The sequence below is a fragment of the Ursus americanus genome, chromosome 23, assembly GCF_024610735.1.
Source record: "Ursus americanus isolate L20-20 chromosome 23, mUrsAme1.1.p, whole genome shotgun sequence".
In the NCBI taxonomy this organism is placed as follows: Eukaryota; Metazoa; Chordata; class Mammalia; order Carnivora; family Ursidae; genus Ursus; species Ursus americanus.
In genome coordinates this window covers 41,021,301-41,035,370 of record NC_142149.1, presented here as the reverse complement: position 1 = coordinate 41,035,370, position 14,070 = coordinate 41,021,301, and the positions used below count along the sequence as shown (strand labels likewise).

At 52.3% G+C, this 14,070-nt stretch overlaps 1 long non-coding RNA gene across 1 annotated transcript; it reads right to left on the bottom strand.

Annotated features, from left to right (window-relative positions):
* Positions 1 to 213: 213 nt before the first annotated feature.
* LOC123777096 (uncharacterized) lies at positions 214 to 10,105 on the bottom strand. The gene is made up of 3 exons (XR_006775579.2): positions 9,939 to 10,105; positions 7,634 to 7,720; positions 214 to 1,480 (listed from the first exon to the last, which is right to left on the bottom strand). It is a non-coding gene; the product is annotated as an uncharacterized LOC123777096 (long non-coding RNA).
* Positions 10,106 to 14,070: the final 3,965 nt, after the last annotated feature.

The following is a 14,070-nucleotide window of genomic DNA, read 5'->3' as shown; positions in this document are numbered from 1 at the left end:
AAAGCAGACAGCCAAGGTTTGTGGAATGGGCCAGGGAAGGTCTGCCTGGAGCCCATCCCAAAAGCTTCCTGGACAACCCTGGTCCTTATCATTGCCCCTTAGGGACCGTCACCGCATCGCATGAGCTCATCAAAACCTTTTGGGCACTCACTTTATAGACATCTCATTCAGTCAGCACGGCATCCCTGTGAGGTGGGCAGGGCAGGCATTCCTTTTTTTTTTTTTTTTACGATTTTATTTATTTATTTGACAGAGAGAGACAGTCAGCGAGAGAGGGAACACAAGCAGGGGGAGTGGGAGAGGAAGAAGCAGGCTCCCAGCGGAGGAGCCTGATGTGGGGCTCGATCCCAGGGCTCTGGGATCACGCCCTGAGCTGAAGGCAGACGCTTAACAACTGCGCCACCCAGGCGCCCCAGGGCAGGCATTCTTAGCCCCATTTTGCAGATGGGGAAATTGACAGCTAGTAAGTGACAGAGCCAGCGTTCTAATGCCCACCCAGGACTTCAAGCCCCTCCAGAGATGGACCCAGTGCTCTCCCTCCAGAGCATCCTGGGTCCCGGGCTCAGTGCTTTTAGGAAGGAGCAAGAAGGTGGCTCATTTCATGTTGCAAATCCCAGCATTTCCACCACCCCTCCCCTGCAAAAAAAGAGAAGGAACATGACCCCCAATGGAAAGAAATTCTAAAGCAGCCCCTAGGGACCTCTGGAGAAGCTGTTAGATTTATTTTGGTCCCTACTGGTACTCTGTGCCACATTTATAAACATCAGCGCCGGAAATGAAGTTCCCACTGCCCTAGCAGCTGCTGGTTGCCGGTCCTGCTCACTAAGGGCTCAGATAAAGTGCCTCCCCCTCCCCTTGACTGATAGAGAGCTGAGAAGAAAAGAAAAATAAAAGCCCCCTGGAGCTCCAATGGAAGGGAGGGGCCAGCTTCTCAGGAAGAGAGGAGGGGGTGATCTTTCCTAGGCTGGTATTAGTGGAAACAGAGAGGGTGTGTGTGTGTGTGTGTGTGTGTGTGTGTGTGTGTGTCTAAGGAAATGATTCAGTTTTTAAGGCCACATGGAAAATAAATGCCTTAGCTCACGTAGAGAGAGGAAAAGTAGTGAAATCCGTGGTCTGTTTCAGGGGTTCTGACACCAGATGGGGGGAGGAAAGGGGATCCATGAGGTTGTCTTTGTAACCCCTGGATGTCTACTCTCCCTGAGCAAATCTGCTGTCTTCTAGGGTCTGGGCCAGGGACAGAGACTGGCAGAGACGGAGAGCGAGAGAGTCCTGGAGGACAGTGGCAGGAAATGAAAGGTAAAAGCTTCCCAAAGGGCCACAGAGATCCAAGCCGTTGCCATTATTAACCGAACCGGTGGTAGACACTGGTGTGCACACTTTTGCAATGACGCCGCCTCTTGCACGTCTGCTCCATCTGTGACGCTCTCTGGTCTTTGAGAAAGGCTGGTTGGGACCCACTCCAACAGTCCTGGACGAGCACCTACGGTGATCCCCAAAGCAACAAGACATCGAAACGTCATTTTGAATTTGATTGTTTTGTACCTTTATTTTAAAACATAAGCCAAATATTTCCAAACGACTATTGTTCTCTTCAAAGTCACCCCTGAGAGGTTTTGTAGTTAACCCAGTGAGACTCGATGTGTGGCCGAAATCATCCTGGAAGGCCATATGTTACTTCAGGGCTGGTTTATAACCCAGGCAGTAAAATGCGTTATTACTTTACAGAGGTTCCTTCCTTTGTCTTAATTTATCACACCTGTTTCCTGGTAACTTTCGGGGGGGCCCCTTCCAAGCACTGTATCCTACAGTCCTGCTGCTAGCTCAGAGTGGTTTGAACCGGCCCTGGGAGGACAGGATTATTCAACGAGAGGGTGGAGATACAATTATTAGCATAAGGGAGAAACACAGGAAAGGGAGAGGAACCGTTATATTGATGCGATGGGTATCTGGGTGGGTTCTTGCTTCTTTTCACGTTTCTTATACAGATAGAAGTGTTTCTGTTTTGTTTTGTTTTGTTTTGGGTTTTTAAAAAGATTTTATTTATTTATTTATTTATTTCTTTATCAGAGAGAGAGAGAGAACAAGCACAAGCCGGGGGAGCAGCAGGCAGAGGGAGAAACAGGTTCCGCCCATAGCAAGGAGCTCGATGTGGGGCTCGATCCCAGGACCCTGGGATCATGACCTGAGCTGAAGGCGGACACTTAACGGACTGAGCCACCCAGGTGTTCCATGTTGCGTGCCTGGGTGACTCAGCTGGTTAAGCTGCTTTGGGATCAGGTTGTGATCCTGGAGTCCCGGGATGAGTCCCGCATAGGCTCCCCGCTCAACAGGGAGTCTGCTTCTCCCTCTGACCCTCCTCCCTCTCATGCTCTCTCTCTCTCTCTCTCAAATACATAAATAAAAATCTTTTTAAAAAAATTTAAAAAAACAAAATGTGGTAGGTATATTTATACAATGGAATATCATTCGGCCTTTAAAAGGCAGGAAATTCTGACACGTGCTACAACACGGGTGAACCTTGAAAACGTTATGCTAAGTGAAATAAGTCAGTCACAAAAAGGACAAATACTGCAAGTTTCCACTTACACGAGGTACCTAGAGCAGTCAAGGTCACAGAGACAGAAGCTGGTCGCCAGGGGCTGGGAGAGGCAGGACTGGAGTTAGTGCTTAATGGGATAGAGTTTCAGTTTGGAAATTAAAAAGTTCTAGAGATGGCTGGTGGTCGCGTTTACATGACAATGGGAATGTACTCAGAGGCACCTGGGTGGCTCAGTCAGTGGGGCAGCTGCCTTCAGCTCCGGTCACGCTCCCAGGGTCCTGGGATGCGCTCCGTTTTGCATCAGGCTTCCTGCTCAGCCCCTCCCCCTCGCTCATGCTCTCTCTCCCTCTTAAACAAATAAAATCTTTTTAAAAAAATGTCAATGCACTTAGCCATGAATTGTACACTTCAAAAATGGTTGAAATGGTAAATTTTAAGTTATGTGAATTTTTAAAAAATATTTTATTTATTTATTTATTTATTTGAGAGCGAGAGAGCACACGCGGTGGGGAAGGGCAGGGTGAGAAGCAGACTCCCCGCTGAGCAGGGAGCTCCGATGAGGGACTCGATCCCAGGACCTTAGGATCATGACCTGAGCCGAAGGCAGACGCTTAACCGACTGAGCCACTCAGGGGTCCCAAGTTATGTGAATTTTAACACCACAAATTAGAAAAAAAGGGTGGGTAAATCAAATCTATTCTCAAAAGGTGAGGATTTGATATCACTGATGTTATCCAAAAGACTGTGCTACGGGGTGGGCCAAGGCCCAAAGAGAAGGGCCCCAAATATTCTTCTCTCTGGATCAAAACCAGAGCGCCGGGGGTCAGGCAGGTAGCCTTCACTCGTGCTCTGAAGCCGTTCCGGGGTGGAGCTACGCCTCCTGCAGGTCTTCCGTTCTGACGCTTTCTATAATCTTGTGCACCTGCAGCTGCAAGGCCACTCTTCCGCCCCGGACTGTTCCCCAGCTCAGCCTGGCTCGCCCTGACCTAGCCCGTGGGGCCGGCCGGCTCCCCTGGCAGCGTGAACCAGGCTATCGCAAGTCATGGCTCTGCTGGCCAGGAGGCTGCTGAGGTGGCTTTTTAATCCTCCAGCCGTGCCTTCCTAGTGATTGCTTTTATTAGGAAATGTAATGAAAAAGACTGTATGAAGCCCCTGCCAGAAAAAAAAAAAAAGCTAATAAGATTTTGCACCAAGTGTGGCGAGAAAAGAAAGGGGGAAAAAGCACATTAGGAGTCAGATAATGAGATAAATGAAAGACCGCAGGGAAGATCATTTTTGCAGACTTGCTGGATGGTTGTAAAATTTTTAATTTGCTGAATTCTCTTTTTTCGTTGTCTCTGACTCTCCCCATCTCTTTCCCTGGCTTTCTGATGCTCTGAATCTTGTCTCAGTCTTTCTGTCTTCGCCTCTCCCTCTCGTCCCTGGTTGCTCTCCCTGTTTCAGCTCTTGCTTGTTGAGCGTGCATGTGTGTGTGTGTGTGTGTGTGTGTGTGTGTGTGTGAGTCCTTTCACCATGGCCAAACATGCCCCTCGGGACTGGGGCAGGAGGCTGGCACCTTGGACAGTGAGCCCCACCCAGTCAGAAGGAGCAGGAGGACAAAGGACTGCCGCTCCCCACCCCCCTTCTAGGGAGCTGCTGTGATTTGGCTGAAGGGAGAGAAAGAGGGAGAGATCAAGGGAAGAAGGAGGAGAAAAATAGGACTGCGGAGGAAGGACAGGAGATCAAAGACCAGAGAAGTAAGGAGGAAGAGAAAGCCCCCGCTGCTCCCGCAAATCGATTCTCGGCAATGCCCGCCCTCCCGTCTGCGCTCTGAGCTGCTGAGCAGAATGCCACCTCCGTGGGACGCCAGGCCCAAACAGAAGGGCTCTGGGGGCACAGGGCAGGCACACAGGCCAGGCTGCTAGGGTCCACCGGGCCTGCCTTGCCCCGTGCGAGGAGGTCTCACTTCGCCAGGAACCCCGTGTCAACACCCAGGCTTTGAGGAGGTCCTCTCCAAAATCTGGTTTGGCTACTGGCTTTGGCAGACGCCTTCCTTCTGTTCCAGACTTGGAAATTCAGAGGCGTCTCTTTGGGTCTCTGCATAAATCCCAGGTCACACTGCAGCTGGAGGGCTCGAGAGCGGACACGATGAACAGCCTCCCCGTGGGCAGGAGGGGCCTGTGAAAGGACAGGAGTGAATGGCGCGGGGTGGGGATTCCGTGTCAGCTATTAGGAAAATCTCTCTCGCTCTTCCATCCCTTGTTCCTTCCCCAGTGGGGACGATCTGTTCCGCTTCCTCCCAGGGAAGACTTCTCTCTCTGTGCTCTGCCTCCAGCAAAAGTGTGCTGTAGGCGACCAAGGGGATGGGCGTTCCCTTGGCCGGCCACCGCGGAAGAGAAAAGAGCCGCGGAAATGGGCAAGGTCTGCGGGAAGCAGAGGACCTGTCGGAAGGGGGCGTGGCGAGTCCAGCGACGGGGGCCCCACGCCGGCTGGACAGAGAGGGTGGATTGAGACAGAGAAAGGCAGTCCCAAGTGGGAGGATGGTTCAAGGTCAGTGGGAGGGGGGTGGCTGCGCCTTGACCACGGTGTAAAATGAGCTGGGAATGACAGCAAATGCACAGGGTGCTTCCTACGCTCCAGGCTCTGCGAACCTGAGGGTATCGACTTATTTAATCCTCACCATGATCCTGTGAGGTTGCTACGATTGTTAACATCTCCATTTTATACCTGAGGAAACTGAGGCGTGGTGAGAGGTTAGCCACTTCTCTGTTGCCCTGCAGAATAGCAGACCAGTTCGCCAAAGTATCGGAGACGAGTCAAGTGGGAGAACAGCACTGTGGTTAAGAACGTGAACTTTTGGGCCAGACAACCCCACGCGGTCTAGCAGTGGGACCTTGGGGGAGATCCTTAGAACTTAAGGTCACCCCGTAGAGCAACATGAAGGACACCAAACTCCTGTCGGTTAAACATGGGCACAGCGCCTGGCCCCTGAGCTCAGTCAGTGGCAGCGCTTAACGCCATTACTCCCCAGCACCCAGAAGAGGAAGCGAGCATCTTCCGTGCTTGGCAGCTCCAAGCCTCAGCTTCCCCTCTGGCCTCCCACCAGAAACACTGGAGATGGGCCCTCCCAGGGATCAATGTCTTAGGGGCACTGCAGACAGGCCCCAGAGAGCCCCAGCTTCCACGGCGCAGCCCCTTAGACCCGGGGCCTCCCTCCCCTTCTCCAACCTGGTGATCCCTGGGTTCCCAGGCTGTGGGAGCGCCCCCCAGCGCTGTGGCTCAGTGAATTGTTGGGGGAGTGTGTGCCCTCCTTCCCTGCCTCCTTCTCTTCCCTCGCCCCTGCTTCTCTCTTGATGGAGAAGGCACAAATTAGGCAGAAAGGAAAATGTTGACAGTTCCCAGCCCTCTCTTGCTAGGGATAAAGAGAAATACGTTAACCGCTGAAGCTTTAGGCGGATCAAACACAGTTTGGGAGATGCTTCAAATGTATTATTCATCTCACCAATGAGACGCAGTCTTGGGCTTTCTCTGGTCGCCCCATCAAGAGGAACCCTCAGCCCCTGTGGAGACGCCGGGCTCCAGAGAGGAGGGGGCACTTTCAGAATGCCATTTTTTCACTATTAAATCAGTAAGTCTGTCTCTAGTCCTTCTTTCCCCTCTTGAAGCTTTCCAAATGGGATGGGTCAACTTGCCAGAGAATCCAAGAGTACAAAGGCTACAGGTGAGACCCACAGAATTGGGCACAACAAACACTTGGAATCAAAGACTAACTGTGACACTCGGGAGGCAGGAGCTGGAGACCTTGACCCTGGAAGGTCCTCCATGTGTCACTTGAACTTGAGGGATGTAACTCTCCTGGGCTGGAAGAGCTCTCGGAGAGGGCATCTCAGCCATGCCATTAGCTCTAAATCACACTGTCGATGGAGGGGCTGCACTCACCCTATAGTTGGAGGCCCAGAGGAAGGATCTGGATCCACGCACAACCCTCACGCCTTGTGATGGGGGCAGGTGGAGGCTCCTGAGGGTTCTATTCATTCCTTGCACCTCCTCCTTTTCTCTTTGGCCACTGAGGTCCCTTGCCAGCAACCCAGGGTTCTGAGGCACCAGAGCAAGCTTCCCCAAGTCACACACTGCCCCCTTCTTAAACCTCACCTGGAGAAGAAACCATCCCAGCCTTCTGTGCTTTTGTCCCACTATCTCACAAACCTCACACTTGTGCAATGGTGGGAATAAAGAGCAGGCGCTGTTGGTGAAATGAGAGGTTAGAACAGCCCGGAAGGAAGGAATTTTGACATGATGTATCAAAAAGCCTTAGAGTACATTCCCTTTAATCCAGCAATTCCATCTCTTAAAAAGTGCCCCAAGGAAACACTGGACAAGTGTGCAAAGCTGTGCAAAAATGTCTATCCCAGCTTTGCTGATAATGGCCAAACCCACAAACATCGTTTTTTATAAAGATTTTATCTATTTATTGAGAGAGAGAGCACAAGCAGGGGGAGGGACAGAGGGAGAGCGGCAAGCAGACTCCCCACTGAGCAGGGAACCGGACGAATACGGGGCTTGATCCCAGCACCCTGAGATCATGACCTGAGCTGAAGGCAGACACCCGACCGACTGAGCCACCCAGCGCTCCTGAACCTGTAAACGTCTTAACAGCACATCATTAAGGACTGGCTAAATAGTCACCTCGGATACAGTCATTTACAATCGGATTCTGCAATATGGGGGAAGCAATATACAAATATATTTTCATTCTAAAAAAAAGTCAAATAATAGAGGTAAAGCACACCCCCCTCGTTAATCCTAACCCAGTCCCATTCCTCCCCTCAAAGTACTCATTATTACCAGTGTCCTCTCAGACTGTTATTTTAAAGAATCCTATTTAATGTAAACAAATATTAAACTCAGGTTATGCAAGTTGGTAGCTAGAGACGTGTCCATGCAAAGAGAAAAGTCTCGCTGATGGGACACCAAAATGTCAACTGTATTCAGCCCTAAAGAGTGGCACTGTATATGATTTTTACTTCCCTCTGCAGGAATTACAGTGTTTTCCACATGAACAGAAAAGAGAAACAATGCTATTTTAAAATATAGTAAAACACAAGGAATTGATACCATTGGCTGCCTCTGAGCAGTGAGAAGAGACTGTTTGCCAGGTACTCTTCGATGTCTTTTGAGTTTGGCTCCTTGGACACGGATTACCTATTCAAAAAATGAATAAAATTTTTTCAGAATTTAATATGGCCATAAGATAAAATGAGGGGGCTGGTGGAGAAGACCTCCAAAGGGCGACACGCCCTGATATTCCAGGAATCCGTAAAATCCTCCAAGCTGCAGTCAGTTTCTGAGTCCGCTCAGGATTCATTTCAGTAACGCTAGTCTCTTTCTGACTCACCAGACAAGGAATTAGGGCCTCTAACCTGGAAGAAATGAGCTAGGGTCGAAAATAAACCAGGCTGCCAGCCAGAAATAACTTTGTAATAATTTACAACACAGCAACAGTAATGGCTCACTTGAGCCCGTTTTCATACTTTTTCAAAGTATTTTTCATCTCCTTTTAGTCCTCCCAATTTTCCTTGAGGCTACCTGCGGCCGTCAGGTGCCTGGGCAGGAAAGGACGGGGCCGAAGACCTATCTGAAAGGCCGTCGTTTGAAGTCTGCCCCAAAAGATCCATGTTTCCCAGAGCTGGGGGTTGGGTCTCCGACAAGAGCCCACTATCCCTCCTGCCCAAGGTCCATCTGCTTGCCCTATGAGCCCCAGCTCCTGCCTCGGGTTTCTAACTTGTCAAAGGAGGGTAATCTGCTTGCCCCGTAGACTGGCTGGCATGTGGGTGGTGGTTGACTGACCCTACAGCAAGGTGGCTGTCCAATCAGACCAGAGGGTCCCCAAAGCTGGAGGAGATGGCAGGGTGGGGCTCTCTGAGGCCTGGGAAAACCACTCTTTATTAACCGATGACAGACATTTATAATCGACCATGTTATGAGAGGTGCAGGAGATGACGCGTGTCTGTGCATGAGGACACAGGCAGTCTGCCCAGCCTAGAACGTGCTCCGTGAAGTATTAATTCCCTCCCCTGGAAAGCCTCCTCCCCGGGTCTCCCCCAATGCTACCAGTCACCCCTTCCTCCTCTGGGCTGCCCCACGCCTCTCCACTCACGTATCTCCCAGGCCCGTGACTGTATGACCGTTTCACACACAGTCTCACCAAACCGAATTCCTTGAGGGTAAGATTTGTATCCGAATCAGTTTTACAGGTCACATAGTAGGTCCTCAGAAATGACTTCCCGAATAAACAAATAAATGCGATTTGGGGGCCCATGATTCTTGTAAATGCTCGCTAAGTGGTCTCGCTCCTGGCCCAGAGGCTGCCAGGAGCCTGAGCTCCCTGCCCTGATTCACTCCAGACCCAGCCCAGAGGAGGTAGGGGCAGCGAGCTGCGGGGGCGGCCTGGGGTGGTCAAAAGTGGGCCGGGCTGCGGTCCTGGCCGTCAGAGACTTCACTGCGCCGGACTCAGCTCCCTCATCTACACATGATCGTTAGATCAGATCAGCACAGGAAAACTCAGATACCTACACAGGAGAGTAACGTGGCGAGGGAAGCAAAGGGTGGAAGGTAGTGTAGCCGGGTGCATCCCCGGAATGGTGCTGCCCCCGCTGCCAGCTGGTCACTGTCAACTGATACAAAACCGTGAGTTAAGTGTGGCGAGATCTTCTTACTTTTCAAGCCAGAAATCTCGATTTTTAGGTCAAGTCTGCTGACCAGGTAAAACTCAAGTCCACAGACCCTTTGTCGTGTGGAGGCCACTGGTTTGGGATGGGAACACCAGGTGACCGCTCACCTCCTTTCTGGCTCTTAAATTCTCCGAATTTCAAGAAAGTGGCCTGGATACTCATGTTCGGGGGGTAACCTTTTAAGGGCAAGACTCAAAGTCCGGGGCTCATTCTGGCAACTGCCATCCTGACCCCCAAACTGCTACTCTATGCAAGTGCCCTCCCCCCTCTGCCACCAACCGCCCACACACTGGCAGGCAGAGATGGGGGGTGAGGAGGAGCCAACGACCCCTCGTCCCAGGGTGGGCCAGAGGGCAGCCCCTCACTTTCTGCCCTTCCAAGTGCCTGCTCTGCGCCGAGCCCCAGGCCCAGGGCAAACCCGCCGCCTCGCCTCGCCCCGCGCAGGGGCGCCCACCGGTGATACCGTCTCACCTAATAAATTCCTGTCAGAGAGGCTGTCAGGGCCTGGGAAATAAATAATGATATTTAACATTTTGTAATAACAACAATTAACCAGTAAATAATGTCCTTTAAACTGCAAACGCTGGAGTAAATTAATTCTTCTAATGAGCTGTCAGGCACAGAAGAAAAAAAGGACCCGTTGCCTTTGGTGCCACGCGGCTGCCGTGTGAGCAGCGGGGAAAGCTCACCTCGGCCCCGGGAGCTCATTACCGGCAAGCACGCGGCGCGGGGTTCCCGGGGACTCGGCCGCCCCGCCTGCTCCCACGTGGCGCGCGGCCGCCGCCTGTCCTCTCCGCACCCGGCGCCCCAGGCCCGGCCGCGCACCGCACAGCGCACCGCCAGGTGCCGACTGCCAACCAGCAGCGCGGCCAGCATTTCAATGAGAGACGCCCGCTCCCTGGCCTTCCCCCCCCCCCCCCCCCCGCCTGGGCCCGCGCGCAGCCTCCAGGAGGCTGGGGGCACGGAGCTGGGGCCAAGGCGACGGGGGAAGCCAGGGCGCGCATCCCTAGTTCTTGCTGCGTGACCTTGGAGAGCTTTCCTGCCCTCTCTGGGCGGGGACGTCGTAAATGGAAATGTGAAGTTAATCAAACCAGATGTGATTACTTCTGAGCTCCCCAGAAGCCTGTGACCATAAAAAGACACCTAAGAGTCACGCAGCTCTTTATGTACTGATTCGGAGTAATCTCCAAGATATATTGTCAGGTGACAAAAGCAAGGCACGGAACAGTGTGCAAGGGTGTGCTACATCTTGTGTATTAAAACTAGGACGAAAGAAAAAGCACATGTGTCCCTATTTGCTTGTATATGTCCAGACAGGAAACGTATAATATGCGCTTCCCTTTGGGGAGGAGAACTGGGAGACCGCGGTGGGGGGGAGGCTTTTCACCAAATAGGCTTCCGACCCCTTATGTTTGGAACCGTCCGCAGTTATGATCTATTCAAAAAATAAAAGACAAAGCCACGCACAGCAGAGATCATTCTTGACTCTCGGTAGCTTTCGGGAAGTGGGAACCGCAGGGGCACAGATGAACTGGGACCCTACCTGAAAACCCTCGGGAGAGAGCACCCCCCCCTGCCGCCTACCCTGTCCTAGAACATGAGCTCATGCGTCAGGAAGTCCTTCCAGTATCTAATCCCATTCCCTCCTGCTACAATTTGAGTTCCTCCCCAGATTCCGTATTTGGTGGGTAGAAGGGCTGATCATTTTATGCAGAAAGTGGGGGGGGGGCGGCAGCCACTGTCTGGAGAAGAGAGAATGCAGGCAATCCTGGCCCCTGTGGAGCCACATGGGCCTGGGTGTGAGTTTGCTTCTGTCACTCGCTAGCCGCTAGCCGTGTGGTCCTGTGTGTCACTCTCCATTGCTGGGCTGCAGAATCCAGACGTCCCGGCCTTCCTCAGGGAGGACATCAGGTGCTGAGCTTGATGAAAAGGCGTCCACCTCCCACAAGGGCCAACCCAGGCCCTTTGCTCCCCAGGACAGACAGAAGACCCCCTTCACAATCCAGGGCCATCTGGTCCCCAGATCTATGCCTCCCCACAATGCCCAATGCTAACCCCGAAGGAGATGGATATGTGGCCTTCCTGGGGCCCGGGGCGTCTTTGCCCACTTAGCACCTAAATTACCAGGCTCTAAATCCAGAGCAGGCTCAAGGTAGCTTGTGGCTGAAAGACAGTGTTGGGGCTGGAAAATCAGCCAGGCCCAGGGCTCAACTGAAGCAGCTGGAAGGCGGTGAGGTGGGGGGCGGGGGGCGGGGAGCAGACTGCTGCTATGGGGGGCGAGAGAAGGGTCGAGGAGGAGGGCTCCCAGGTCCCTATTGCCAGCTGACCAGCTCCATGTTCATCTGTTTGCATCCTGTCTTCCTCATAAGGTATCTTCCGATTAGAGAGTTTCTTGGCTAGAATATATTTGGAAAGCCCTGACCTTGGCCATTTAGAATACCCAGCTGCCTGTCCCAGGCCCCACCCATCACCACCTAAATATATTAACAGGACTGGGGGAGGGAAAGGGAATCCATGCTGAAATGTGGGAAGATGGCCAGCTTGGACTCCTGACCCTCCTGCCTCCTCAACACCCTCAACTCTGTACCTAGAACACAGGGTGAAAGTTCAGGCACAATTGCTGATTGTGAGAACGCCTGAGAGAATCTCACTTCTCTGGCAGCCTGGAGGAAAAGCAATCACTTCATTTAACCTGACAGGATCCAGGGAGGGGGGAGAATGAGGGCAAGTCTGGTGTCACCTTTAAGACAGCGTCAGTAGCTAAGGCTTAGGGAAGGGAGTCTAACAGATCTGGGTTCAAATCCAGCCTCCATCACCTACCGGCTGTGTGGCTCAGGATGAGTTGCTTAACTTCTCTGAGCTTTGGTTTCCTCTTCTACAAAATGTGAAGAATTGCTCCCTATCTCTTTGGGCTGCTGTGAGGGTTAAGATGGGGTATAAAATACTTAGCATAGTGCCTGGGCATAAAGCAAGCACCCAATAAAAGGCTGTTTCTGCTCTGCTGAGCTTTTTCGCTGCCCTGCTAGATGGATAAATCCCATCTCCAAGACCAAGAAGGGCAGTTGTCCTGCCGCCTGAGGCAGACCACCTCTGCAGCTCCCTGATTTGGGAGACAGCCCAGAAAGGCCTCCAGGCTTGGTTTTTGCAGAGGGCAGCAGAAAAAACGGAGCTGAAGCCAGCAAAACAGGGATCCCAACAGTGGGTCTGAGTCAGCTCCTCCTGGGTCTAGGGGTTCAAGAGCCTTCTTCAAGGTCACATGACCTCCCAGTCATCCTGCCGTCTGTGGGACCGCCCCCTTGGCCTGAGTCCTCTGCCGGCCTGCCCGGGCACCTGTGAGCCTGCGACAAGGGCTGGGAACGCGCGGGGTGTTCCAGTGCGCGGAGGAAGCTGGGTCTCGGCCACGCGGAAATTAAAACCCGCTTGCCCAGGGCTGAGTTACCATGTCGCCTGAAATCAGATTGATTTCTTGGGCTTGTTGTGACGGCAGTGTTAAAATTGATTCGTCTGGATGGCAGGGAGTTTATCTATTTGGAGCTGTCTGTCATTGATCTGAATAAGCTTCTAAAATAGCCCAGATACCTGGTGAGGGCGAGGTCGCCACCAACCCCGGCTCAATATTAATTATAATAATGAACAGGCATGAGGAGGGTTGGTTCATTGCCTGCCCTGCAGGGCTGGCCTCTGTGAGGTTTCGTGTTTAATATTCGTTGCAGACCAACCCATGCAAAGAGCGGGCAGGCGATCCTCAACTGGGGGATGTTTGCACAGGACAGAGAAGGGATTGGTGCTGTTGCAACAAGAAGGGTTTAGGTTAGACCTCAAGGAGGACTTCCGAATGACTGAAAGTGGATGGATAGAGCATACCATTCACTTGTTAGCCTGGACCAGCTAGTTCTTCCTGCATGTGTTTCCTCCGTAAGGTGGGGATTAGGATACTTCGCAGAGCTGCCACCACCTCTGCTTCTGGCTAGAAAATAAGACGAAACACTGGAAGCCTCTTGTAGTTCAGGGAGAAGCGGAAGGGTCCTACCCTAGGTAAAAAAGCATCTGCCTTTCTCAGCTTTGGCACAGAGTAAGCATTCAATCAATGGAGTTATTATTATCATAATTATCGATTCGATTAATATTTATTGAGCCCCCGAGGAAACGCTGGTGAATGAGCCATGATCCCCTGCCTTTGAGGAGATGAAGCCTGGGTTACTATGGGAGCCAGGACATCCCCCTTGCTGCAGGCTCTTGGGGACAAGGGAGAGCCCTACGTGTGGGACACAGCTTGGAAGTTGCTCCTGGAGGCCGGCAGAGAAGCGGGAGGACCTCACGGGCTGGCTGCAGGTCCCAGGCGGTGTCACCCGGCAGTAGACAGCTCCACTAAAGATCGGTCGACAAGAACCCCTCCAGAAGAACGTTCTTCCAGGAAGAAGGGGAGCCTTCCCTCCAAGGATCTGGCAGAAATGTGATCAGGCTTGGGGTTCAGGTCTGCAAGAAGCAAAGAATACCGCGCTGCTTGTGACGACACCAGCTGACACGCAGCAAGAAGCATAGAGGCTGAACCAACCTCAGGCCTTCCTGGCTGAGCTTTGGAGGGCTGTGAAGGAGACCCTGGATGGACAGACTCCCAGGCCCGTCCAGGAGCCTGGTCTGCTGCCTTCCTTGTGACATTCCTTGCTCTGTCCCTGCAAAGCTCTCCTCTCTCTTGCAGCTTGTGGCTGTCAGGGACCCCCATGGCCAGCCTTAAGAGAAACATCAGAAGAAAGTTAATAGCGAAACGCTCTGGCGGATCTAATTGATTTTTTTCCTATTGGTTCCCTAATATAGGCAACA